At 35.3% G+C, this 27,670-nt stretch overlaps 1 non-coding gene across 1 annotated transcript; it reads left to right on the plus strand.

Moving 5' to 3' along the window:
- The first annotated feature begins 14,757 nt into the window (after positions 1-14,757).
- LOC121205264 (small nucleolar RNA R71) lies at positions 14,758-14,864 on the plus strand. Its single transcript, XR_005900349.1, has one exon. It is a non-coding gene; the product is annotated as a small nucleolar RNA R71 (small nucleolar RNA).
- Positions 14,865-27,670: the final 12,806 nt, after the last annotated feature.

The raw sequence follows: 27,670 nt of genomic DNA on the forward strand, positions 1-27,670 counted from the left end.
TAAAATCGTCATTTTATCACATGAGGGTTCAGGTACGCTTACTGACCCAACAGAAGGTCACAGTCGTCTTGGGCGACTCATGCAACCTTAACAATCAAACAATAAAATTGGGCCCAAAGCCCATAATGCGGGCCCACACACTCGTGTGGCCCACGAAGCCCAAGAATGGCCTTGACTGTGCGAACTACACAATTGGGCCCAAAAATATCCACGCGTCCATGTGATTTTACCGTGTGGGCCCATAAGCTCGTGGGGCCAACATGGCCCATTTTGGCCCAACATGGCCCAAAATAGCCTAAGTCCACGGGCGATCTCGAAATTTAGTACCCATGTTTATGCGTTTAAGGTTACCACATGAGCTATCGTACGCTCGTGTAGTGCCAAAAGTCACACTATCTGGCTTTTTCCAGTTTACGAAAACAGTAGTGTGGTTACACACCTGTTAATGGGAACAGTGTAAATTTCCACATACAAAAAATCTCCACGTACAACAACCTAGATCAAACACGGTCCAATGTCAGTCCTTAAACCATTAAGGTTAAATGCCCTCCTACAGCACTTAATCTCAATAATACACGTTGCTTACCTTGTTTGAGCAAATACAGTTTACTCCCCCTTTCACCAATGATCTCAATTGACTTCTCAAAACCTTGACAAAATCTGCATTGCATCTTAGTCTTATTAACCTCACCATGAACGCGGATAACTATAACCAAAATATCAAGAACTTACCACCGTGTAAACTAAGATTGGATGATAGGAGTAATTGGCCTAAACCACACAAGAGCTGAATTCACAAGATAACAGAGACAAAACGGAATGGTTGTACCTTTATCGGGAATCAGTAACACAGGAAGATATTAAAAGGAATATCGCAACCGTAGAGAGAAATGAGAATAAGCCATGAGTACTTATCGATTCACTAAAGGACTCTTACTAGCCGAAAATAAAATGAAGAGAAGATGGGGAAGCATTTTGCTAACTCAAAAAAAATAAAAGGAGAGAACGAAATCTTAAAAGAGGAGGAGAGACAAAATAAAGTGATGAGAAATTAAGAGATAAAGGGAGGAAGAAACATGAGAAGGGAAGGGGAGAGTATTCAGTCAAATAACCACAACCAAATAGAGGGAGGGAGACGATGGAGTACACGGTTAAGAAAGGTTACCACACGAACAAGAAAACCCGGAGAGCAGTTGCCAATACTGAAAATGTTAAGATGGAAAAGGAAGTGAGAGTTCGGCCAACAATAAGATGCAAAAGAGACTAGTGAGAGGAGTGTAGAACTATTATCAACACAAAAATAAAAATATTATCTAGCCTTTTTTTTCCTCCTTCTAGTCGGCCTTCAGAGTACAAAAGAAAAGAACCTCAAAATGCTTACCAAAAATTGAAATGGAGTCCTCCAACTCATAAAAGTCGAATTTCCAACGTGCCCAGTGTTCCCAAACTTCACACTACCCCCTCTTACCCCACTTTCCTTGATTTTCTTCTAAAATCGCTCCTCATATCTCTTCTCAACTCCCTCCTACAATCCCTCCATGACCAATTCAAACTCCACCCCACTCTTATGTGTTTTGGTCAAACTCTACTACCTTCCATGGCCATCAGTAAAAATAATCTCCATTTGCACAGGTAGGGATTCGAACCTTAGACCCCTTGCACACACAACACGCCACTTACCACTTGGCTAGGAAGCTTTTTATGTCATACTTTACCAAATTTTATTTGAGAGCCCTACTGACCAGAGACATGGGGTTTTATCCTTAAAAACAAAAATTTTTGTGGAAGCCAAGGCTTGAACCCATGACTTACCAGACACTTCCCAGCACATTTAACCACTAAAACAGACAATCAATTGTGTCACTTTCTTGCACAACCAAATATTTATAAAAAGCTTTCCAATTGCTCCCATGCTCAAGACCTAATACTTCTAGGCCCAAATTCTGGGCATTATATGTGTGTCCCTGGCTGTATGAGTCTTGGGACTTAATTTTTCTAAATTGGATTGTTACATAGCCTAAGGTGATCCACATGGCCTGGCAACATAACCGTGTGAACACTAGTGTTAAATTTTCAAATTTAAATACGAGTTAGTGAGTTATGCGAGCCATAAACAAGGCCGTGGGCCAAACATGACCAATCACATGTGCGTGTGTGAAACAGTGTGCTGCACATGGCCTTACACACGGGTGTGGGAGAAGTGAAGGAAGATCACACATGGCTTGGCACACAGTTATGTATGACACACGACCTGGACACACGGACATGTCTGAGGCCGTGTGACCACTGGGCATTGTTTTTTAAATGACATAGGGGCTAAAGAATGCTGACATAGGCATGTGGCCCAACACAGGCCTTTACACGACCATGTCCTCATTTTTGGCCCAAAAACACTAGTTTTTTTTTGGTACTTTGTCTTCTTCCTTCCAACCCTCTAACAAACCCTAGCCGCCATTTCCCTTTTTCCTCACCATTCTGGCTACTGTCATTCTTCCCCAATCCGTTTGCTACTCTGCCGACTTTGCCACCATCCGTCCCCCTTCTCCTTCGCCGTACCACCACGGAGCCCTATCCTCATTTCCCCTTTCCCCATCGCTACCACGACCCCAAACACCCTTACCCCACCTCTATTTCCCTAACCCCGTATCCCTTTGTAAAGCTCAATTTTGTGCAAGTGTACACAGTCGTTATCAAGTAATAAGTAAGTATCGAGTTATTGTCTCCACATGGATTGTGTTTGTGCTAAGTCACTGAATTTTTAAAATTATATTAACAATTTGATAAATAAAAACAATATAATTGAGAAGTGATGAAAAATTAAGTATATGAAACTAAATACAATTATCCCTAATGCAATTTATCCTAAGTATGCAAACTATATGAATGAAATAGATTTTAGTAGAATTAACATAATAAGCAACAATTATAACATAAAAAAGCTAGGACAGTTACTTTAATTAAACTCAAATTATTATCAATGTGCTTATCAATATTCGGAAAAACTGTCCATGGCAACTCGATCTTTCATGAGTTTGGAAACCACATTAGGTCCTTTTGGAATCCTTTACTTAGTAAATACGCATTTTACTAATCCTTATTTACTAAAAGTTTCTTAGTATTCATGCAAGGTAACAGAGACGTGTTAGGTTTGAAACATTTTAATCACACAAATCCAAAAACTATGCAGATAATAGAGCCTGGTTAGGGTTGTTATGTAACCTACAATTTAATCGGGTTGTTATGTAACCCAAATCAAAGTGGCTATCACCCAAGACTCTGACAGATGAGGGCTCCTTCGTTCCTTCGCTTCGCTCCTTTACTGATGGCTCTCCGAGGTGGCTGACCAAGGGATCTTTAAAAGGCTAATTTGCTAAAAATCTTTATCCAAAAATGATGATAGGCATGAGGGCTAAGAGAGTTGAGAGAGAAGAGAATAATGAATGAGTGAGGGATGATTGAGGGAAGAGCGATGATTAGAAAAGTGAGAAATGGAGTCTTATTTATAGGTGAGGCAAGGGAGCTAGTTTGCTAAAAATAGGAGTGTCCATCTTTGGAAAATTCATCCAAGGGTGGCCGGCCACGATTTGTGGAAATTTGGCTAATTTTTTCTTGATTTAAGTGCGACACATCATCAGGATTAGGACTCAGCCAATTGCAAATCTCCAGGTAAATCTCTGATTTCTTCAACTCTTTAAGGACTTTGTGGAATTAAACCAAATTTTGATTTATGAGCATCCACATGCAGCCAAATTTTGGGTTGACTTGGTTCTCCATTTGAATGGTTTTGTAATTAACATAAAGCTCTCAGACCTATTCAACAATAGTAGATAATTTAGAGGACCAAAGAATGTAATTTAACCACTTTAATTAATCAATTTACTTAATTAATTGAAACCTAATTTATTAATGAAACACATTAAAATAAATTATTAAATATAACTTTATATTTTATTATTTAATTTAATTATGCATGGCCCACTTTATAGCTTGAAAATATAATATGTTCAAATTAATATAAAAGAAGCCATTTTCTGCATGAAACCTATATAATAAAGCATAAAATCACATTTTAATAATTTTTATGCCCCAATTTCATATTTTCATATATTTCATTAATTTATTAAGCAATACTTGGTTTTAACAACAAATTTAAGTAAAAAGGAGACGAATTATATAGGAAAAATCCTATATATTTTTCAGTTTCCCCACCCCCAAACTTAAATCATTGGTCGTCCCGAGTAATGTTCATGCACAACACAAGGTTTTGCTAAAGTAAAATTGCTACAAGTGTAAGCAGCATCAATCCTTTCCCCATAATCATGTATTAATAAACTCATGCTCATAGATCTTCTTTATTAACCAGTAGTATGTATATATGTTATAGCCGTAGATAATATTCTTCATTCAAAACAATTTCTCATCAATCAAGCAAAACAATCATAAGCCCTATTTATGATCTTCATATGTTGAACTTAGTACTTCCTCTCCACTAATGTAGGTAACATAATCATCAAATGAATAGGTCTTTTATAAGGTTGTAATAGGGCTCGGTTAGAGGTAAGTATTTAAGTGATGGGACATTTCGGCTTCAAAATCTTAACCTTTAACTTTGTCTTGGATTTCTCGAAATTCAACCTTTTTCTTTAAGTGATCCTTTGGAATACCCCCAAACTTATTTTGAACTCATCCTCATACATTTTTTCTTTGTGGAAACTGAGCAAACTTTTCTTCGCTCTTTCTTTTTCTTTTTTTTCCTTTTTTTAAGCATGAACACGTACATCCTTTGAAAATTTCCTCAAATGTCATTTACCAAGAGAACTTTAGCTAAGACAGGTGCACAAAATTAGGATAATTTCAAAAGATGGAGATATGGCTTGTAATGTAGGTTCATTGCAATAAACAAGCCTTTTAAGCTTAAAATTATAGTTTCAAGGGTCTAATATCATAAGGTGAGCTTGAAAAGGCTCAGACGGTCCAAAGAGATAGTGCCTATATCATTTTAGATTTTTATGTCTCTTAGGATTTCGCCTCAAGATGGTTACTAAGTCAATTCTAAAGATATAAACCTTCATGCATGTCTAATCTCAAAAGAAACTAAGTTTCATGGCAAACATTACCTAAGACTAAGATCATACAATCATTCCATTCTTCATGATAACATACAATCACTCAGATAAAATCATCATTCATGCTCACATACAAGCTATCTCATTAACAAAGAATTTTTCTAAACATTCATTTATTAAAACATACTCATGAAAGAAATGATTGAAACATACTTGAAAATTTTAAAGGTTTTGAGCAATTTATTTGCCTTACCCCCCTTTAAAAAGAAGCAATGTCCTCATTGCAAGAACAAAGTAATGGATGAAAACTAACACCAGGTAAGGTTAAAAAAGAAAGAGAGGTGAGTCATTAAGATTGCTTAAATACCAAGTCTTTTCTCATAATCCAATCCTAGACATGTTCATTCCCTTTACCACATCACTTAGTCTTTTTCTTTTTAAAATAGCATTTATTCATGTTTGCTATGTTTTATTTTGTAGAAATTAAATCTTAGTTACTAAAGAAACAAATTCCTAAAGACCTAAAATAAATAAATAAAAAGACAAGAATCCCCCCCTTTTATTTTTCTGACTCATTCCCCTTGTCTTCTTTAGCTCTTTCTACGCTTGTATAATCAGTATCTTACGTCCATGTCTCAAAGATAGCATCTGGGAACTTAGGAACAAAAGTGTTAGAGATATTCTTAGAAGCATTTCGAATCAAATCATCTCTAATTTTTGCATATTTCCAGTAAGTTTGTTCTTGATTGTGCATGAACTTGTACATATCCATAAAAATTGACAACTCTGATTTCTTTGAAGTACTTGCAGAAGTTGGCATGGGAGCTGTATATTCAGGTTCAACACTTAGCTTGATTGGTTCTTCTTCTGGCTCAACCCTTGGTTTAGGGTTTTCAGATCCTTCAACTAGTTTAGGACTATTTGGTTCCTTATTAGATTCTTCTTCTTCAGTGGCTATAACTGATTCAACTTCAATTTCATTTGTTGACTCCTCAATATCTGGCTCAGTTGGTTCTTCTTGCTCACTTTGATTCAGCTCATGCACCTTCTCTACTAACCTTTCAAAATCATGACTTGTAATGTACCCTTGGACATATTGCCCCTTCAAATTCGCTTGCGTTTTAACATGGGCCCTTAAGTAAAGTGAAGTGATTAATGATGGGAAATAAGCACTTCCTGTCTTCTTTTTAGTATAGTCATAAATCTCCTTGAGAATAATTTTCCCAACATTAATGGACTTTTCTGTCAAGATTGCATATAACAAAAGCATTCATTCCATTGAGATGGTGGAACTATGTGAGATAGGCATAAAATTGTAGCGAACAAAATAAAACCATACATTTGCTATAGGTTTTAGGTATTCCCTTTGGTAAGAATGGCTTCCATACTTTCTTATAATCCATTGGGATCCCGGATTTGTCACAACATCAAGTACTTGTTATATAAAATCCCAATTTATGTTGTTCATCATAAGGTAGTACTCATCTTCTTCAACATCAGGTAAGTTAAACAAATCATTGATGGACTTAGAAGTAACAGGTACCCTTTTCTTCTGAACGATGACCTCAGTAGCATCTTGTGTGGTCAAACTTGCATAGAACTCTCGAACTAGTTTATCATCAGGAGGCAAACGAGCATCACAAAATAGTTCCCACTTGAGAGCATTGATTATCTTTCTAATTGAGGGATAACCATAAAATCATTACTCTTCAAGTTAAAACCATTTTTCAACATCATAGGTTGATGCTTGAAAATTGAATCAAATCTCTCGATCACAATCGGGTTTTCAGGAGTAGTCTTCGACGATCTAGTTCTTTTGTGAGACATGGTATTTTCCCAAAAATTTGGCAAAGTTCTACTTACAGGGGAAGAAGAGAAATTGGCAAGTGGGTAAGATCTGCTTTGGTGAACCTTGCGACAGCGAAGAGGTTACGATGATAAAGGCAGTGTACAGCAACAATGGTGGTGTGCGGCGGCGATAGCGGCTACGTACTGCAGCAACGTTGATGCTCAGGCGATCTCTTTGCGACAATTATAAGAGATTTTGAGGTTGACGGCACAAGAGAAAAGTCTAAAGATTTTTTGAGTTTAAGCAAATAGCTTTGAGGGATATGAAAAATAGTAGAATGAATAGGGGTTTATATAGGGAAAATTAGGGCAATATGTAGCAAAAACTTAGCTACATTAGGGTTACTTGGGCAACAGGCAATGGAAGTGGCGGCAATAGGTGTGGAGTTTTCCCTCTTTTTGTTATCTTGGGCCTCAAATTCAGATGTATCTTACTAACAAAAACTGATTAGTACTTGGCCCAAATTTGACCCCCTTTATTAACATTAAAATTTAAAATTTAAACAAAACAAATGAAACTAAAAAAATATTTAAATCTTAAATAGAAAATTTCTTCTTAATAAATTACATTAAATTAATTCCTAGGAAAGGTTGGAGAGGTCACAGTGGTTCAGCTTAAGTATCAATCTCCTTAGACAGAATTAATTAAATGTACTAAATTAAGAAAATAAATCCTAATTATTTATTTATTTACAAAACAAGTTTATGAAAAATCAAGGGTCTGTTAATTTGAATGATGATTCAACTCGCTCAAAGTCACCATCCCAATAATGTTTGAGACGTTGACCATTGACTTTAAACGTACCTCCGTAATTGTCGTATAATTCAACAGCTCTATAAGGATAAACTTGATAGATGGTATAAGGTCCTTTCAATCGGGATTTCAGCTTCCCAAGAAATAACTTCAGCCTTGAATTAAACAACAAAACCTTCTAACCTTCTTTAAACTGACGAGGTCATATATGACTATCATGCCATCTTTTTATCTTTCATTATACATTTTGGCATTCTCATTGGAAAACAGTCTCAGCTCTTCCAACTCATCCAATTGTAACATCCTTCTCTCACCGCCTTACTTAAGATCAAAATTCAACTTCTTCAAAGCGCAGTGAGCTCTATTCTCTAACTCTAATGGTAAATGACATGCCTTCCCAAAAACAAACCGATAAGGAGTCATTCTTAACGATGCCTTAAATGTTGTTTGATAGGCCCATAATGCATCATCGAGCCTTCGAGACTAATCTTTTCTACTTAGGCGTACTACCTTTTCAAGGATACTTTTCATTTCACGATTCACTCTTTCAACTTGCCCATTGGACTAGGGGTGATAAGCAGTAGCAATCTTTTCTTCACATCATATTTGTCAAGCAACCACTTAAGCCACTTGTTCACAAAACGAGAACCTTCATCACTAATAATAGCTCTTAGTGTCCCAAATCGTGTAAAGACATGCTTATGTAGGAATCATATGACTACCTTAGCATCATTTGTAAGGTACGCTTTAGCTTTAACCCACTTGGATACATAGTCCACAGCAACTAAGATGTATTTGTTCCCATATAAAGAAGGAAACAAGCCTAAAAAGTCAATGCCCCATACGTCGAATAGTTCAATCTCTAAAATATTTGTTAAAGGCATTTCATTCCTCTTTGATATGTTTCTACTCCTTTGGCATCTATCACAGTTCTTCACATAGGCATAAGCATCTTTAAATAGTGTAGGCTAAAAGAAACCTGCTTGCAAAACCTTAGCTGTAGTACGTGCACCACCAAATTGTCCCCCACTTGGAGGTGAATGGAAATAATATAAGATCTCAGCAATCTCACTTTCAACTACACACTTTCGGATTATATTATCTGCACACTGTTTAAACAAGAACAGGTCTTCCCAGAAATAATATCGACTATTATAAAGGAATTTCTTCCTTTGTTAGTATGTCATTTCTTGAGGAATTATTTTACATGCAAGATAATTGGAAAAATCAGCAAACCAAGGTGTTTCATGAATTCGAGTCACCTCAAATAAGTGTTCATCTGGGAAATTCTTGTTGATAGGCACATGTGATTGAGTTACCTCACTTTACTCCAACCTCGACAGATGATCAACTACTTGATTTTCAACACCTTTTCTCTCTTGGATCTCAAGGTCAAATTCTTGGAGTAAAAGTACCCAATGAATTAGCCTTGGTTTTGCATCTTTCTTCGTGAGCAAATATTTAATGGTCGCATGGTCAGTAAATACTGTAACTTTGGTACCTATAAGATATGAGCGGAAGTTTTCAAAAGCAAAGACTATAGCAAATAGTTCCTTTTTAGTTACCGTCTAATTGATTTGGGCTCCCGTTAAGGTTCTACTTGCATAGTAAATGGGATGGAACACTTTATTTTTTTTTGACCCATCACAGCTCCAACAGCATAATCACTTGCATCGCACATCAACTCAAAAGGTGTGCTTGAATCAGGTGTAATGATTATTTGGGCTGAGATTAACCCTTTTTTAAGCTCTTCAAAAGCTTCTAAACATGCTTTGTTAAAATCAAACACTGCATCTTTCTCTAACAACAAACACAATGGTTTAGAAATTTTTGAAAAATCTTTGATAAACCTTCAGTAAAAACTACCATGGCTTAAGAAACTTCTGACTCATTTCACATTCATTGGGGTCGGTAATCTTTCAATTACGTCCACCTTGGCTTTGTCGACATCAATTCCTTTTTTTTTTTGAAATTCTCTGCCCTAAGACAATCCCTTCCTTAACCATAAAATGGCATTTCTCCCAGTTAAGGACGAGATTCGTCTCTTCACATCTCTTCAGTAAGTTAGCCAAATTACTCAAACAAATATCACAAGTGTTACCAAAAATAGAAAATTCATCCATGAAAACTTGAACAAAATTTTCAGCCGTATCAATGAATATTACCATCATGCATCGTTGAAAGGTTACAGGTGCATTGCATAAACCAAAAGGCATTCGCCTAAAAGCAAACGTACAGTAAGGACTAGTAAAGCTTGTTTTATGTTGGTCTTCCAGGGCTGCAACTATTTGGTTATATCCCGAATAACCATCTAAAAAATAATAGACTTCATTACCTGCCAGTCGATCTAACATCTGATCCATAAAAGGTAACTGAAAATGGTCCTTCTATGTGGCTTTATTTAGCTTTCTGTAGTCAACACAAATTCTCCAACTAGTAACAGTTCTTGTTGGGATGAATTCGCTACGCTCATTTTCAACAATTGTAATTCGACCTTTCTTTGGCACACACTGCACCGGACTTACCCACGAACTATCTGAAATAGGATAGATGATTCCTGCATCTAACCATTTAATCACTTCCTTTCTCACAACTTCCTTCACAATAGGATTAAGCCCCCTTTGCCCATCAATTCGAGCTTTTCTACTGTAACACCCCGAACCCGAACCCGAAACTGACACCGGAGTCGAACACGAGGTGTTAACTGACTTTAACCCCTTATAAAATTTATTTTCCAGACACTGCCCAATCTGTGTACTAGTCGTTTTAAAAATCATATCTTGAGTTTCGTAACTCGAAAATCAGTTTCGTGATTTTTCCCAGAAACTAGACTCATGTGCCCATCTATGTATTTTTTTCTAGAATTTTAGGGGTCGTACCATATATGTACAGATTCCTCTCTGAGTCTAGTTTTCATAGAAACAAATGGCATCAGTATTGAAGCCCCGTGCAGGGAGATATCCAGGTCGTAATGGGCAAAGGTCAGTGTAGTCGACCCCTGAAATAATACCAACTACATGCTTAATGACTTACCTTGTGTTGGGTAAGACGGTTCCAACTCGACTACTCAGTGATCTTTTCTTTGCCTTTATCGGATCTAGTTCCCTTTTGCTCTTGAGCTTAAGTTCAACAAAATTTAAAATAGTCATTAATCGACTATTCAAGTATTACTTTCAGAATAATATATATTGATTTGACCTTCACACACATAGATTATAGTAAGCTTTATAATAGTCAATAAATAACTCATTGGCAAAATTTCATTAATGTTTATGTATTGATGCTGAATGGAATGAATAAATATACATATATATATATGCATGTACGTATGTGATGATGAAATTGTTGAATGAAAAGAAAAGAGGTAAGATGTACTGAGTTGTTGATCTCGGCACTAAACGTGCGGGTATAACCATTTATGACCATGAGATTTGGCGCTAAGTGCGCGGGATTAAATTGTACAGCACTAAGTGTGCGATTTGACTATGTTGCACTAAGTGTGCGAAATGAATATGATGCACTAAGTGTGCGAATTGACCATGCGGCACTAAGTGTGCGAGTTTGACTATGTAGCACTAAGTGTGCGATTTGATTACGTAGCACTAAGTGTGCGAGTTGATTATATAGCACTGAGTGTGCGGACTCAATATACATTCGTGAATCATTATGGACACTATGTGTGCGACACTATTGAGTCGATCGCGGACGGTGTCTTGAGTACATGGCTAATAGGTGCTATGCTTATACTTGGTGTTGAGCTCGGTAAGTTTGAACCTATGTGACAAATATACTTGAAGTCACGTACATAAAATTTATCGTAGGATGGGTGAAAGGCCGTTTAGTCGTTGATTGTAATGAAAATAAATTGATTTATGAAAATGCTTCAATGTCCTATTGATGAGTATATGGAATGTGAATGCATGAATTGATATGAAATTGAATCGATAGGTTGGAGGAACTATGGTATGGTTCGGTATGGATGGAGTAAATTGTCTCGTTCCATTTTGTTTCCTCTTGTGATAATGTTATTGATGGATGGTAGTGCATTGCTTATGACTTACTGAGTTATAAACTCACTCGGTGTTTCCTTGTCACCCATTATAGGTTGCTTGGACTCATCTATTTTTGCGGGGTCAGGCCGTCATCGAAGTCATCACACCGGATAGCAAGTTTTGGTACTTTCTTCTTAGTTGGCTTAGAAGAACATTTTGGCATGTATAAGCTATTACGTTGTGTTTGAACTTTGGCATGTAAACTTTAAGCCATGCGAAAATGGCACGAATGTTCGATTGAGTTGGATCAAGGGTAGGCATGAAATGGACCTAGTTACTTTCGTAACAGATGCTGGCAGCAGCAGTGTCATGAGATTGAAAAATCACTAAAAATAGTAGGAGTGGAATTAATTGATGAATAAATTATGTAATCGAAGCTCGATGAGTCTGTTTTCATGAGGAAGTAACGAAAAGATCATATGGGCAGTATATTAAGAGATAATCAGAGTTTTGTGGGACAGGGCCAGAACGGTTTCTGGATTCCCTGCTCCGAATTTGGAAATTCATTATAAATTAACCAGAGATAATGAGGGGTCGTACCATATATGTACAGATTCCTCTCTGAGTCTAGTTTTCATAGAAACAAACAGCATCAGTATTGAAGCCCCGTGCAGGGAGATATCCAAGTCGTAATGGGAAAAGGTCAGTGTAGTCGACCCCTGCAACTTGGGAGACTTTGACTAATAAACTGTACTAATTGGCCCGACCAAAAATTCTAGAAAAAAATACATAGATGGGCACATGAGTCTAGTTTCTGGGAAAAATTACGAAACTGATTTTCGAGTTACGAAACTCAAGATATGATTTTTAAAACGACTAGTACACAGATTGGGCAGTGTCTGGAAAATAAATTTTATAAGGGGTTAAAGTCAGTTAACACCTCGTGTTCGACTCCGGTGTCGGTTTCGGGTTCGGGGTGTTACATCTACCTTCCTCTAGAATAATTTTTTTGCATGCAAAATGAAGGGCTTATACCTTAAATATCAGCTATGGTCCAACCAATTACTTTCTTAAATTTCTTTAGAATATCAATTAGTTGCTCCTCTTGATCATTCGTCAGTTCCGTTGAAATAATCACAGGCGAAGTGGAATGGTCACCTAAATAAAAGTATTTCAAATAAGAAGGAAGTACCTTTAGTTCAAATGTAGGTGGTTCTTCGATTGACAATTTGAATTGTACAAATTCTCTGACTTCCAACTCCAACGGTTCAAACCGTGTGGATTGAATAAAATTTCTCGTATTCGCTTCCACTAGAACCATGTTTTCTTCACTTTCTTCATCCTCTAAAGGGTCAAACCCTAAGGATTTCTCCAAAGGATCTTCTTCAAAATTACTTTCCATAGAAATCAAGGTTTCTAACTCTTCCATAACTAAACACTCTTCTGTCGGATCGGGAAATTTCATCGCTTTAAGAATGTTAAAAGTAACCTGATCATCATGAATTTGTATGGTGAGTTCGCCTTTCTGTACATCAGTTAACGTTCTTCCCGTCGCTAGGAAAGGGTCCCAAGGATAATTGGCACTTCCTTATCTGCTTCAAAATCTAGAATAATAAAATCAGCAGGAAAAATAAATTTATCGACTCTTACCAAAACATCCTCGATCTTTCCTTCGGGGTATGCTAAATATTGATCCGATAGTTGGAGTGTCACAATTGTTTGTCTTACTTCTTCTATCCCTAGCATCTTGAAAATAAACTTAGGCATCAAGTTGATACTTGCTCCTAAGTCACACAAAGCTTTACCACAGTAAGATTCACTAATGTTACAGGGTATCATAAAACTTACTGGATCCTTCAATTCCGGTGGCAGCTTGTTCTGCAGGAACGCACTGTACTCCTTTGTCAGGGCGACAGTCTCATACTCAATCAGTCGTTTCTTCTTGGATAGTACATCCTTCATAAACTTCACGTAATTCGACATTTGTTCTAAAGTCTCCTCCAATGAAATATTGATGTGTAATTGCTTCAGAACATCCAAAAACTTCTTGAATTGCACCTCCTGTTTCTACTTGTGTTGTTGCAATCTTTGTGGATATGAAGGTGATGGAACTTTCAGTTGAACCGGACAACTCTTCTGAGTAGGTAAATCTGCATTCATAGAAGATGTTAAAGTATCTGAATTCACTAAGTTAGGATTTACCTTGTCAGTCTTTATAGATTCTGATTCCTTTGGTATAGGAATATCAATAGCTGGTTGATTCTTCTCAACGGGCTTAACTTCGACCTCAATCAATCGGGGTTCCAAAATTTTACCACTTCGCAATGTCACTACCTTGATATGTTCTTTACCCAAGTTTCTTGGGTTCTCAGTATTGCTCGGCAAGGTTCCTTGCGGTCCATTACCTAATTGGCCCATTTGGTTTTACAAATTTTTCAGTGTTGCTACTTGGCTCTAGATCAAAGCATTTTTCTTTTCCATGTATGCTTTCAACAAGTTTTCCAAACTATTTGGTGATTCAACTTGGACTAGTTTTGGAGCTTGCTGATTAAACCCTTGAGATTGGTTGGGTCTATGCTGCATAAAGTTGTTGTTCGATCCATTTCCTTAGTTGCTCCAAGAAAAGTTGGGGTGATTACACCATGAAGGATTATAGAAGTTGGAATGGGGTTCTTGTCCACTCCTATTTTGATGTTGGTTCCTCACATAATACACTGACTCGGGATTCAATGGGCAATTCTCGAAAGAATGACCTTCCTCACAGTACATACAGGAAATTACTTCAAACGAACCTGGTGGCTGGGTTGCAAAATTATTAGCACTATTAGCGGTAAACTGCTTTAACATAGAGGAAATAGATGATTCCTAAGCTGATAAAGAAGTGAGAGCATCAATTTCATGAACTCCGGCTACTCATCTTCCTAAAGATGTTTGATTTGTTGGCCATTGATAGTTATTGCTTCCGATCTTCTCGATAATCTCATAAGCCTCATTATAAGACTTAGACAAAATTGCACCATTTATAGAAGCATCTACCATCAATCTTGTATGTGCATTGAAACCATTATAGAATGTCTCCAATTGGATACAATGAGGAATGCCATGATGAGGACATTTACAATGTAACTTCTTGAAATGCTCTTAAGCCTCATATAAAGACTCGTCATCTAATTGTTAGAAAGTTGTGATCTCGTTCCTCAACTTAGCATTCTTGCTAGGTAAGAACTACTTAACCAAAAATATCTTTTCCAATTCTTGCCACGTAGATATAGAACATGGTGGCAATGAATTGAGCCATGCTCGTGCTCGATCTCACAACGAGTATGGAAACAACTTCAACCTCAGTGCGTCTTCAGTCACACCGGCTATCTTAAATGAATCACTCACCTCCATAAACAATCAAAGGTGGAGATGTGGATCTTCCGTGGGAATACCACTAAATTGGCCCACCGTTTGTAGCATTCAAAACATCTTTGGTTTCAATTCGAATTGGGTTGCCTTAATATCTGGGCTTCTAAATCCTGGATTTAACTCATTGAAAAGTGGCACAGTATATTATCTGAAGCATTGATCCCTATCATCGGCAATGAGGATAGGATTTCGTACATGTTCGGCTTCATTACCTTGGTCTTGATTCTGATTTCCAAGGTCCATCTCGTTCTATCTTTGAGCTATTCGTTCACGTCTTCTTTGTCTGAAAGTTTGCTCAATTTTAAGGTCTACTAGTAGTAAATCAATAATCCAATCTATGCTCATAAACACCTGAAAAGAAAATCACAAAATTAAAAAGAATAAGTTAGTAATGTTAGAAATAACCAAATTGAAAATAAATAATTTTACAAAAAAATAACTATGGCAACAATTGACAATCCCTGGCAACGGCGTTAAAAATTATAACGCTCGGGTTTGTACAAGTGTATACAATCATTATCAAGTAATAAGTAAGTATTGAGTTATCGTCTCCACAGGAATTGTATTTGTGCTAAGTTACTTAATTTGTAAAATTATATTGACAATTTGATAAATAAAAACAATATAATTAAGAAGTGATGAAAAATTAAGTATTTGACACTAAATGCAATGGTCCCTAATGCAATTTATCCTTAGTATGCAAACTATATGAATGAAATAGATTTTAGCAGAATTAACACAATAAGCAACAATTATAACATAAATAAGCTAGGATAATTATTTTAATTAAACTCAAATTATTATCAACATGCTTATCAATGTTCGAAAAAACATTCCATGGCAACTCGATCTTTCATGAGTTTCGAAACCACATTAGGTCCTTTTAGAATCCTTTACTTAGTAAATACGCATTTTATTGATCCTTATTTACTAAGGGTTTCTTAGTATTCGTGCAAGGTAACAGAGACGTGTTAGGTTTGAAACAGTTTAATCACATAAATCTAAAAACTATGTAGATAACAGAGCCTGGTTTGGGTTGTCATGTAACCTACAATTTAATCGGGTTAGGATCTAAATTAAGCATGCACATTTTAATTTTGTGTCCATTAGTCGTAGTCTAGTTAGGATCGCTCAGCTAATTCAGGTGCATTTCAATCACATATGAATGAAATACAAACTTGATTTTAATTGAAAACATGATCGATTGAGGCACAAACATTATAAGCATGAATCAAATAAATATTATTTAATCAAAATAATCATCCTAGCTTAAATAAAATTAAGCTATCATTGTTGTAAACAAGAACAGTAAGCACATAGCAAACATTCTTGAATTAAGTTAAAGAAAAGAAAGATTAAACCCAAATCAAAGTTGCTATTACCCAAGACTTTGACTGACGAGGGTTCCTTCATTCCTTGCTTCGCTCCTTTGCTGATGGCTCTCCAAGGTAGCCGACCAAGCGTTTTTTAAGAGGCTAATTTGCTAAAAATATTTATGCAAAGATGATGATAGGCTGATATGCATGAGGGCTAAGAGAGTTGAGAGAGGAGAGAATAATGAATTTGTGAGGGATGATTGAGGGATAAGGGATGATTAGAAAAGTGAAAAATGGGGTCTTATTTACAGGTAAGGCAAGGGAGCTAGTTTGCTTAAAATAGGAGTGTCCATCTTTTGTAAATTCATCCAAGGGTGGCCGGCCATGATTTGTGGAAATGTGGCTGATTTTTTCTTAATTTAAGTGCCACAACATCATCAGGATCAGGACTCAGTCAATTGCAAATCTCCAGGTAAATCTCTAATTTCTTCATCTCTTCAAGGACCTTGTGTAATTAAACCAAAATTTGATTTATGAACATCCACATGCAGCCGAATTTTGGGTTGACTTGGTCCTCCATTTGGATGGTTTTGTAATCAACATAAAGCTCTCTGACATATCCAGCAATAGTAGATAATTTAGATAACCAAAGAATGTAATTTAACCACTTTAGTTAATCAATTTACTTAATTAATTAAAACCCAATTTATTAATGAAACATATTAAAATAAATTATTAAATATAACTTTATATTTTATTATTTAATTTAATCATGCATGGCCCACTTTATAGCTTGAAAATATAAGATGCTCAAATTAATATAAAAGAAGCCATTTTCTGCATCAAAACTATATAATAAAGCATAAAATCACATTTTAATAATTTCTATGTCCCAAATTCATATTTTTATATATTTCATTAATTTATTAAGAAATTACTTGGTTTTAACAATAAATTTAAGTAAAAAGGTGACGGATTATATAGGAAAAATCCTATTTATTTTTCAGTTTACACCCTCCCCTCTCTACCATCGTAGGCACCACCCCGTGCAACACCCCATCGTCGTTCGACCATGGCTGTGCTCTAGCCTGCGCACCACCCCAATCATCAGACCCTCAACTTCGGTCACCACCACTCCCACCGTTTTCCCCTTCCCTTACCCGTCCATTTAATTAATTATTCTTTATTATTTATGTCTTTTAATTATCTTTGTTTTTATTTTTTTTATTAACATTATTTGTTGTAGTCATATGTTTTTCTGTTTCTTGTGCTTTGAATTACTCTTTTGTTTATTTTCTTTTGGCTTATTATTTTTTTAAAAAAATTATTCTTTTCATTTAGTATTTTATTATATTTATTATTATAATTGTTGCTAGTTTGTTATTATTATTTTTATCATTTTTAGGTTTAATATTATTATTGTGCTTAGGGTAATTTTTCCTTCTTATTATTGTTTTATTCTGTTTAGTTTTTGTTTTCCCTTGTCATCTTAGGAGCAGTTTCTTGCTATATTGGTATTTTATTTTGGTTTTCGTACTGTGATTATCTGTTGTTGTTGCACTTTAAATTGTTTGTCGATCTATATGCTTTTCTTCTTGTGTATTGGTGTTGCTTATTTTACTATTTTTTTCATATTAGGTTGTTTTATCTTCTTCAGGTACACCATGAAATTCACTCTAATGGAAGTATGAGAAAATTACTTTAAGTACCACAAATAATTTAGAGATTTTCTAATAATTATATTAATAACCTCCCCACACTTAAGATATACATTGTCCTTAATATAAAAATAGATACAAACATAAAATAAGCAAAATATCATAAGAGAGAGAGAAAACTGAAACTACCCTAAATATGGATGAAATCGCTAGAATAGTGAAAACTAAAATTGTAGGCAAATCTAAATGAAGTGCATGGTTTCGAGAAAAATAATAAGAAAATAAACACAAATAATGAACAAGATTAAGAGGTTACAAACTCAATTAGAAAGAACTATAAAAATAAAAACATAGTTGAAAAGAAAATAAACAAAAGAAATCTAAGAAATAAAAATAAAACAACTAAAAATACAAATAAAACTGAAAAAAAAACAATAAATAAAACAAATTAGCGATTTTCATCATGAGAGGCATTGGGATCGTGAGGCGTAGGCGCTAACTAAGAAATGTGGAGATGCTAACAGATCTACTACAAAGTCGTACTAGTATTGTTGAACCACCAAAAATAGTGCTACTCAAAATGAGTGAACTGCTTGGGGAGATTTGCTAAGGTGGCAGCAGAATTAGTGGTAGGGTGACTCTGAGATAGGTGATGAGGTAGTTCCTCGTGGTGGAATAGGACATCATCAGTAAAGTCTTCATGCTCATCCTAAGGGTCAGAAAGAGATAATAGGTATCTAGGAGGATCCACTCCACGCAGTTGCCTGATCATCCTCATGTGCCTCATACTCGATAACCCCTAGAGTTCACTTGTCCAACTAGTGTGAAGGAGGAAGACTGCACTGGAGTGTCAAGGAGGCCGAAGTATTGTGCTAGGTGAGTTACATAAGGGCCTAAGCAGATAGGACCATTCCTTCTGTGTTCTCATACAAAAGTGCGCCCTACGGACATTCTCCCAAGGAAATATGCATTGAAATATGGCATAAATATAGCGCAAGACCATTAGGATTAGGCCATTGTATTTATTGGGTGGTCTTCGATCAGATTCATTTAGCTGATAGAGTGCGAGCCTTCATTGCTACTGATCCTTGGGACCAATTCTTCTCCATCATCAAGGCCACCTACTCGAAGCTTACCCTCGTGTTCTATTCAACATTCATCTTACTGCACGTGCTGTTGAACCACGATGAGTTGCACACTATTTCTTTCAGACTCAGTGATACGACATTTCATCTGAGCGTCCCTGAGTTTAGAGCTACCTTAGGACTCTATACTAAAGAATTCATGAGTGCCGAGGGGTTCCTCACCTTATACCAACACAACCATTATTCACCATCTCTATGCTGCACAGAGCTTATAGCTAGTATGACGCCTTATGACCCTAATCGGTCGAAGGCGGCTTCCCCTCCTCTGGTTTTGCGCTATATTTATGCCATATTTCAATGCATATTTCCTTGGGAGAATGTCCATAGGGCGCACTTTGTATCTTGCCTACTTCATCACCCTAGCTTGTCGCCATCAAACAGAACACAGAAGGAATGGTCCTATCTGCTTAGGCCCTTACGTAACTCACCTAGCACAATACTTCGGCCTCCTTGACACTCCAGAGCAGTCTTCCTCCTTCACACTAGTTGGACAAGTGACATCGTAGGGGTTATCGAGTATGAGGCAAATGAGGATGATCGGGCAATTGCGTGGAGTGGATCCTCCTAGATACCTATTATCTCTTTCTGACCCTTAGGATGAGCATGAAGACTTTACTGATGATGTCCTATTCCACCACGAGGATCTACCTCATCACCTATCTCAGAGTCACTCTACCACTAATTTTGCTGCCACCTTAGCAAATCTCCCCAAGCGGTTCACTCATTTTGAGTAGCACTATTTTTGGTGGTTCAACAATACTAATACAACTTTGTAGCAGATCTGTTAGCATCTCCACATTTCTTAGTTAGCGCCTACGCCTCACGATCCCAATGCCTCTCATGATGAAATTGCTAATTTGTTTTATTTATTGTTTTTTTTTCAGTTTTATTTTTATTTTTAGTTGTTTTATTTTTATTTGTTAGATTTCTTTTGTTTATTTTCTTTTCAACTATGTTTTTATTTTTATAGTTCTTTCTAATTGAGTTTGTAACCTCTAAATCTTGTTCATTATTTGTGTTTATTTTCTTATTATTTTTCTCGAAACCATGCACTTCATTTAGATTTGCCTACATTTCTAGTTTTCACTATTCTAGCGATTTCATCCATATTTAGGGTAGTTTCAGTTTTCTCCCTCTCTTATGATATTTTGCTTATTTTATGTTTGTATCTATTTTCATATTGAGGACAATGTATATCTTAAGTGTGGGGAGGTTATTTATATAATTATTAGAAAATCTCTAAATTATTTGTGGTACTTAAAGTAATTTTCTCATACTTGCATTAGAGTGAATTTTTTTCGATTTGGGATTTTTATTGATGTTGTTTTGGATTGATTTGTAGGTATTTGTGCATTGGTTGATTTAAAATTTAAGACATGAGAGTGTTAAGCATGATAAGCTATTTTTCAAAAATAAAAATTCTAGGTTGTTTCTCTTAATTGAGGTATTATCTTGAAGTTTTAGATTTACGAGTTTGACATCAAAACCATGATTTTTTGTGAGACTTTGAGCCTATAGAGCATAAATTTTTTATGCTCATTTTATTATTGGTTATGAGTGTGTCAATTTGATTTGTTATTCTAAAACTTACTTCGATTATGCATGTCGAGATCACACCTTTGATTTGATATACTAAGATGATAAAGGCACTTAGGTTTTAACCCACTTAACTTGTAAGAAGCCTCCCTATTTAATTACCCTTAGTGAACCCCGCTAAGCCTAACACACCTTTTCTTGATTAACCCGCTAATGTTAACCTATACCCTTTTTTTATTACTTTTTCCCATTTTATTGACTCCCTTTTTGTTGAGATTTGTTTTGGTTAGTTGTCTAACTATGCTCTTTTGTTTGATTTGTTGAATTAATTCTTTTTGTTCTAGTAAAAAAATCAAATAATAAAAAAAGAGAAATAAATATTTTGATTATTTTTTTGTTGATTGAGCTTGAACAGTTGATTTCATATTTTATTGAATGCACTTTCTTTTAATTTAGTAATTGTTTACTTTTTTCCTATTTTGGTAATTTATCAACTCGATCTCGATTATAACCAAATTTTTTGACCTCTTTCCACACCCTTTAACCTAAACCTCATTACAACCTCTTCAAGACCTCTTGATTGGTGTGTCATATCATTTTATAATGGTGGAGACTTGATTTTCAAGCAAGCTTATGGAAATGACATTTCCTGTTCAATTGTTGAGTGCATATTTCTTGAACCTTAAACACTTTGAGTGCTTTGAGTTAATCTTTAGTGAGGATGTTAATTCTTGTTGATTTTGAATCAAAGGAGATTACTTAATTAATGGGAGACACCTATGTTTTCGTACTTTAAAATTTTTAGCTTGGATTGTTTGAGTCTTTAGTACCCTTTTAGTTGAATTGCCAATGCCTGATTACTTGTGAATTATTTTTAAGACATTATTGATGAGAGCTACAAGTTGGGAAAGATTAACTTTAATGTGCGTTGAGGATTTTACTTGAGGACAAGCAAATGCTTAAGTGTAGGGATATTTGATAAGTGATAAAATTAACATATTTTAATCTCATTCTTAATGCGCTTTTGGATGATTATTTATGCAAATTAGTGAATCTTCTACTTTTAATCCTTTGAATTCATGTTTCTATACTTAGAAAAGCATTTGGGAGCAAAAGGAGTGAAAAAAAGCATAAATCAGACAAATAGAGCTGATTTTAGGAGCCACACAGCCTATGCTTTCCACACGTGCTCGACACATGGCCACGTGCCAAATCATGTCGATTTCGTAACTCGCATCCCAAATATATGGAAAAATGCAATTTGTAGACTTTCTGGGCATTCTAAAGTCTATAAATACCTAATAGAAGAAGAGAATAGGGAGTCATTAGAGAATATGGAAGAAAACAACTTGAAGGACACCATTGGAGCCAACTCTGAAGTGAATTTCCATCAAGATTGAAGACCTCCTTTTAATTTCTCTTGAAGTTTTTATGAGTTTCTTTATTTCTTGTGGTTATTCTAACTTTGAGATGCTTTTATTCACAATTATTAACTAATTCCCTAGGTACCTAGGAAGATGCACCCCATGATGAATCCTATTATTTAATTTCTATATATATATATGATGATTGAGTTTGTTTATATAAAAATCAGTAAGACCATAGCTGAAAGACACTATGGCATCACAATCCAAACGTGTAAGACCATGGTTGAAAGACACTATGGCATCAGATCAAGAAGAAATAAGACTGGCTGAAAGACGTCATGGTACCCTTTAACCAATTGTTAATTAGGTAATATGTATCGAGTGAAGTACGCATCATACGTTATAAACATTAGATGAATGTTTTCATTTGCATAGGTTATTCATGAATGTTAAATTACATGGTGTGATTATATGCCTCATATGTATATAACCTTACTAACTCGTGAAAATTTTAGTGTGTTTAGGAATTGAATGGCTACATGAGCTTCTTATAATTTGTGCATAAATTGTGTAAATTGATTCTTGTTCGGTAAGATATGTTTCAATTTGTAAGAGCTTACTAAACATTAGTTGCTTACATTAGTTGTTTTATTTCCTTTTAGATCATCGAAAAGCTTGATCGGTTGGAATCAAGTCAGAGCACATACTCACTATTTATTCTTGATCACAGTAGAAGATTTGGTCATTTGGTTGATGGTTTTAAACGACATGTACTAGGTGTAACATCCCAAATTAGGGCCTAGTTAGAACAGTGGTTTTGAGACCACAAATCTGAATTAGAAATAATTATTTTATCATTATTATAAGGTCTATGATATGTTTATATGATTGTGTAAAATTTTCATGAAGAAATTATATGTGAGAAGTGTTTAATTTGGCTTTAAGAACTAAATCACATAAAGTGCGAAAGTTGCATTCTAATAGCTAAAGGTATTAAATAGCTATAGAATTTTTAGTGGAAACCCTTATGTGGAAATTAGCCCATTAATAAGTTAGTGGAAGATATTTGTTTGGTATTATTGAAATTAGTTAGAAATTAAAAGGTAAATGGGTAATTAAGATAAAAAGGTATAATAAGACAAAAATGCAAAAAGCTATCATCTTTTTATTATTTCTCTTTCTTCTCCACCGATTTTTACCCAAGGAAATGGCCATGGAAATTTGAAAATTTTAGCAACTTCTAACCCTCACAAGTAAGTGATTTTGATGGTCATTTTTTATGATTTTTGTATTTTTGGAACCAATGTAGCTTAATTTAGCTAATGAGAGGACTATTTTGCAAAATGGTTGAAAGTCTAGGGATTTTCCATGAGAATATTCATGTTTGTTGCATTTTTATGGAAGAAAATGAATCTTGGTTGTTAAATAAACAACTTTTGTTAAGTGATTTTCATGAAAACATAAAAATTGGCTTCTGAGGAGGCAAGGAATTACTCAAGGGAGGTTGATTGGTCCATCTCAAAAGCCGGATTCATCATCAAGACTGAAGATCTCCCTTCAATTTCTATTCAGGGGTTTTGGGTTTTCTTTATGTTTTGTATTCATTATTCTTCTGAGGTGTTTTCTTCTATAATTATGAACTAAACCTCCTAAACACCTAAGGGGAATAAAACCTAAGACGGATCTTGTTATTATTATCTGAGTTGTATGATAAATATTTGACCTGTTCTTAATTATGTGTTCTTAATTCTTGTTTTAATGTTCCAGGATATTGATTCAAGTTAATGCTCTTATTCAGAGAAGGAATAGACCCTGTCTAAGAGTAAATTTGTCATAATTAAGCGAAGTTGATTACACGCCTAAAGATAGGGTAATAAGATTTTGCTGGATTAGAGTGAAACCTAATAAGGGGATCCATAGATCGAGTTAATGTAACACTAGGTGTTATTTAGAAAGAGATTTCAATTAATAAATAGGGTTAGACGTTATTAATCTTGAAAAAGATAATAATATAACTTAGGGATTTCTACGGATCAAGTCAAATGAATAAATCGTCTGATTCAGAGTCAAATAACAAGTAAAGTCTAGGTGGATTTTTCCTTGGGTATTGTCTTAATCAATCGAATTTTCCCAAAAGCTTTTCCCCAATTTCTCTCTGTGCACTCTTAGTTTAGTTAATTTAAACAAACCCCTTAATTTTTAGGCTAGATAATAAAAAGAAAGTAATTACTAGTACTCTTAGTTCCTTTGGGTTCGACAATCCGGTCTTGCTAAAGCTATACTACTGTTCGATAGGTACACTTTCCTTCATCGTGATAATAGTTAGTTTCAAGAACGATTAATTATAAATTTTTAAAACCTGTCACGAATATCACGTATCAATTCTGGACATACTCGACGAGGAATCGACAAATGAGCCGTGTGATAAAATTGGTAAGACAATAATGTTATTGTGATTTGTGATTGCAATCTGAATTGATATGAAAATGCGGATGCGTTGAATTATATGTTTGTGGTACTATATATGTCATGGTGTTATGCTTCACGAAATTATATTGTAAGCTATGTATATGCAATGACCTAAAATATATGTCTATGATGTTTGATTACATTGTAATGAATGGTAACTTGGTGTTAAAGAGTAATATTACATGAAATATGTATGACGAGATTTGTTGTGGTAAAACTCTCGGTTGAAAGTTAGGAATAGATTGGATATCCATGCCAAGACATTTGGTTGATATGTGTCCTAGTGTAAGATCATGTCTGGGACATGGCATCGGCCACATTATGAGAGGCAGTGTTAGACCATGTCTGGGACATGGCACTGGCCTCAATATACGAGCCAATGTAAGACCATGTTTGGAACATGGCATCAACATTTTTATATGTGTCAGTGTAAGACCATGTTTAGGACATGGCATCAGCACCGATGTATGAGACCCAGTATAAGACCATATCCGGGACATGGTATCGTTATTTTACCATTTTGTATGAGGCTTATCAGGTATCCTTTAGTATTCCAACTGGTTCAACGGGTGATTTAAAGAGTGTGTCATGATTGAGAAAAGTTATGATGATGTTGGAATTGGTACGGGTATGTGTGCAAAACTCATGAGAAATGATCTCAGTTTATGATGCACCTTTGGTAAGGATGCAAATAAGTAAGTCATGTCCATGAGAATGATTTTGTGATGACCTTATGATTATGGGTCTATGCTTATGATGTATAAATATGTATTTTCACCATGAAGGTTGGAATGATTTGTTAAGGTGTTATAAACTTAGTTATCATTATTCTACACTAAAACAGTTTTGGACAACAACAGTAGTCCGACTTTGAAAATCCACCAAAAATTGGGGAAATTGAGTTAGAGGTTGAATAAAATATGACGAGTCTAGTTTCACATAGAAGAAACTTTATAAGCAAAGGAATTTCATGTTATGAGATATTTGGATTTTTGTGAGACAAGTCTAGAGTGATTTTGGGTTCCCTTGTGTTAAATTTGGAAAATTATTAAAAATTGTATGAAAATAATTATGGGTTAGAATTCATATGACTAAATCGTTAATAAGTCTATTTCAAGAGAAATAGACGGGAACATTATCGGAATTCCGTATTGTGATATAATTAATTTTTAGTTAAGAAGGGTTAAAACTATCAAACAACATAACATGGGAGATTTAAAGAATAAACTGTACTTATTGGGTAGACCAAAAATCCTAAAAATTTTATGGTAGAAAGATATGTGAGTATAGTTTCAGGGAAAATTAGCATATCTTAATTTGGAGTTTCGTAGCTCAAGATATAAATAATTTAGTGACTATGACTTGAGTCGACAGCTTGAGATGAACAAGAGTAAATAGTAGAATTTTGTGCAATTATGATTGTATTAAATTCTGAACATGCTGTGAGAATTGTTAAAAACATGTTAATAAGTTGCTTATTATTTTCATATGGACTTACTAAGCTATATAGCTTACCCCTTTCCTTTCCTTTATCTCATGGTGTCACAGATGCTAGCTCGGGTTGGAGATCATCGGAGATTCTATCACACTATCCAGCTATTGAATGGTATAAATGATTTCAAGCACTTTAAGTCTATGGCATGTATAGGGACTTAGTTAATTCGATATGTGTCATTTGATTTGGCCAAATGTATTGGGGCATAATGGGAATATGATTTGTTTTGTATATGGCCATGTGATGTGGCTCATATTGGTTATTGGGTTGTAAACCTATCCATATATGCATGCATGTGCTAAAAGGTTTCATAAGGTGTGGTCATGTGTGTTTGGTATGGATGAATTGTGAATGTGCCCTAGATTACTTGATGGTTTAAAAGTGACTAAATTGGTCTATGGATAGACCTTAGCATAAGTATGAAGTGTAAGAGTGTGTTAACGATAATTATGGCATGAAGTTGATAAGTTTAAACTAGGTAAAGTATTGTGCCTTATGCATGAATAAATCGATATGAAATTGCCTTGAAAAGTGCCATTGAAGTTATGTTTAAGTAATTTCTAATGAGGGTGCCAAGTGGCTTGGTAAATAGCCATTTTCTGGGCCACACGGGCAGAGAAACGGTCGTGTGTCTCATCCATGTAGAGGACACGGTCTAGCACACGGGCGTGTGACTTGGCCGTGTGACCCTATATTGTTGCTGATGTCATAAGCAGAGAGTTATAGGGGTGGAGGACACAGGCGTGTGTGATCACATGGCCTACCCACACGGGCGTGTGAATCTCTAAAATATGAAAATTTTCTAAGTGTTGTAAAAATTCGTAAGTTCTCGGTTTAGTCCCAAACCACCCTCAATGTATGTTTTGGGCCACGTAAGCCCATATAAGGGACATTATGAATATGAATGAATGTTTTTAATTTGAAAAAAATTTTATGGCCCGGTTCTACATAGTTGTGTACGTTTAAGTCCGATAATGCCTCGTACCCTGTCTCGGCCTCGGACTTGGGTAAGGGGTGTTACACTAGCGACTTTTGGTTATTTTATTCATGTTGATAATGTTTGAATGTTGGTTTGGGAAATCTTTGTGGTTATGTAAATATATTTGGTCTCTTTGGCTTAAGGTTATGATTATAAATGCTTTTAGTTATTTGGTTTATGCCTTATGAAGTTAGCTTGAAATATTGTGAAATGGTTGTGATGAAATGAATGATTTGGTGTATTATGTGTATCTTTAAAGTATTAACTTATGAAGTTAATTTTTTGGATGTTTAAATAGTGGTATGAGGGTACATTGGTTAGGCATTTAGGTTGAATGTTTTAGTATGTTTTAGGCTTGTTAGAATGTGTTTTGTAGGAATGTGGATGGTTGAAATCGGTTTGGCTTCGCACCTAATGAATAGGCATTGCTTTGGCTTATTTTAGAAGTCATTTTAGGTGCACAAGACCTGAGACATGAGCCACATGGTCGTGTATCCTATTAATTTTTAACTGCAGATTGTTACATGGTCTGGAGACACTGCAGTGTGACCCTATTTTGAATCATACACAGTTTGGCACATGGTCTATAACATGGTCATGTGACCCAAATTTTGATTTGTACACAGTTTGGCCA

The sequence above is a fragment of the Gossypium hirsutum genome, chromosome A08 (assembly GCF_007990345.1).
Source record: "Gossypium hirsutum isolate 1008001.06 chromosome A08, Gossypium_hirsutum_v2.1, whole genome shotgun sequence".
Classification (NCBI taxonomy): Eukaryota; Viridiplantae; Streptophyta; class Magnoliopsida; order Malvales; family Malvaceae; genus Gossypium; species Gossypium hirsutum.